The following is a 2,500-nucleotide window of genomic DNA, read 5'->3' on the forward strand; positions in this document are numbered from 1 at the left end:
TTGTTTAGCATTTTACTTTGCTAAAACATCAAGTTACCTGGTTGATCCTGCCAGTAGTCATATGCTTGTCTCAAAGATTAAGCCATGCATGTCTAAGTACATACTGTTTATAAAGTGAAACCGCGAATGGCTCATTAAATCAGTTACGGTTCCTCGGATATTCTTTTTTACATGGATAACTGTGGTAATTCTAGAGCTAATACATGAACAAGTGTTCCAACCTCAGCTTGCTGACGGAAGGATCGCATTTATTAGTACAAGACCAATGATTCTTATTCACCTAGAACCCTGTTCAGTGATTTCGGTCGCTGTCTAAGGACTAGCAGTGGGGATCTTAGCAACTTCGGTTGCATTTCTTGTGATGACTCTGAATAACTGAGCAAATCGTATGGCCTCTGAGCCGACGATGTATCCCTCAAGCAACTGCCTTATCAACTGTCGATGGTAGGTTATGCGCCTACCATGGTTGTAACGGGTAACGGGGAATTAGGGTTCGATTCCGGAGAGGGAGCCTGAGAAACGGCTACCACATCTAAGGAAGGCAGCAGGCGCGCAAATTACACAATCCCAGTACGGGGATGTAGTGACGAAAAATAACAATACGGGACTCTATTGAGGCCCCGTAATTGGAATGAGTACAATTTAAATCCTTTAACGAGGATCTATTGGAGGGCAAGTCTGGTGCCAGCAGCCGCGGTAATTCCAGCTCCAATAGCGTATATTAAAGTTGCTGCGGTTAAAAAGCTCGTAGTTGGATTTCAGTCGAACCTATGGGGTCCACTGATTAAAGGGTTAGATGGTGATGTTAGGTTTCTTGCTTGTGTCTACGGATGCTTGCTTGAACCTTCATTCCTCTTTCCTGGTGGTTACATTCATAGTGTTTAGACAGAAAATTGCTCGATATTTGCTATCAATGCTCTTTACCGAGTGTTGATTCAAGCGATCGAGACTTTTACCTTGAAAAAATCAGAGTGCTCAAAGCAGGCGTCCAAAACCTCGAAAGAGGTGCCTAAAAACGGTATGGTCAACCATCTATATGATGCGTACCACTACCTTAACTTGAATGATCTTGCATGGAATAATGGAATAGGACCTTGGTTCTATTTTGTTGGTCTTAAGAATCCAAGGTAATGATTAAGAGGGACAGACGGGGGCATTTGTATTGCGGCGCTAGAGGTGAAATTCTTGGACCGTCGCAAGACAAACTACAGCGAAAGCATTTGCCAAGAATGTTTTCATTAATCAAGAACGAAAGTTAGAGGTTCGAAGGCGATCAGATACCGCCCTAGTTCTAACCATAAACGATGCCAACCAGCGATCATTCTGAGTAACTAATTTCATGACTCGAATGGAAGCTTCCGGGAAACCAAAGTTTTTGGGTTCCGGGGGAAGTATGGTTGCAAAGCTGAAACTTAAAGGAATTGACGGAAGGGCACCACCAGGAGTGGAGCTTGCGGCTTAATTTGACTCAACACGGGAAAACTCACCCGGCCCGGACACTGAGAGGATTGACAGATTGAGAGCTCTTTCTTGATTCAGTGGGTGGTGGTGCATGGCCGTTCTTAGTTGGTGGAGTGATTTGTCTGGTTAATTCCGATAACGAACGAGACTCTAGCCTACTAAATAGACTTGCAGTTTACACTGCAGTACTCCCCCTTAGTCAACCTGTGGGTGGTAGTATCTCTTGATGGTTTCGGCTGTTGAGGGCTCTGCTGCTATTAGCCTACAGAATTGGCTAGGGTAAGGATGCTGTAGCACTGTAAGGACTTCTTAGAGGGACAAGCGGCGCTCGCAGCCGCACGAAACAGAGCAATAACAGGTCTGTGATGCCCTTAGATGTCCGGGGCCGCACGCGTGCTACACTGAAGTGGTCATCGTGCATACTGTTTCCTGCTCCGAAAGGAGTGGGTAACCGCTTGAACCCATTTCGTGATGGGGATTGGGCATTGTAATTATTGCCCATGAACGAGGAATTCCCAGTAAGCGTGAGTCATTAGCTTGCGTTGATTACGTCCCTGCCCTTTGTACACACCGCCCGTCGCTACTACCGATTGAATGATTTAGTGAGGACTTCGGACTGGTCAATCCAGACCATTGGGAAACTAGTGGTCGGATTGTGCTGGAAAGATGTTCAAACTTGATCATTTAGAGGAAGTAAAAGTCGTAACAAGGTTTCCGTAGGTGAACCTGCGGAAGGATCATTAACGTATTACCCTCTTATTATAAGAGAAATACAACCTTCAAACAATCAAACACTCTGCATAGTGATATTGTAGATGCTAATATGGTGAATGCAATTGAATTGTATTTGCATTAGAGTCGCAATTGTGAATGTTTATTGCAAACATTTAGCCATTGCAACATGATTCTAATTTGCATTACATTCGTTCATTCATACATCCATCTTTCATTATCCAATGCAACAAAGAGTGAGGGTTATCTAACGATAGCCATAATTTCTTTTGCAAAACAATTGTAGTTTATAATGAAAAGCCTGTCT

At 43.8% G+C, this 2,500-nt stretch overlaps 1 non-coding gene across 1 annotated transcript; it reads left to right on the top strand.

Annotated features, from left to right (window-relative positions):
• The first annotated feature begins 34 nt into the window (after window positions 1-34).
• On the top strand, window positions 35-2,204 carry LOC149093023 (small subunit ribosomal RNA). Its single transcript, XR_016200381.1, has one exon. It is a non-coding gene; the product is annotated as a small subunit ribosomal RNA (ribosomal RNA).
• Window positions 2,205-2,500: the final 296 nt, after the last annotated feature.

This window comes from Tetranychus urticae, unplaced genomic scaffold (genome assembly GCF_039701765.1).
Source record: "Tetranychus urticae isolate SD_2017Ah unplaced genomic scaffold, NJAU_TeUrti_SD_1.0 Scaffold_4, whole genome shotgun sequence".
Classification (NCBI taxonomy): domain Eukaryota; kingdom Metazoa; phylum Arthropoda; class Arachnida; order Trombidiformes; family Tetranychidae; genus Tetranychus; species Tetranychus urticae.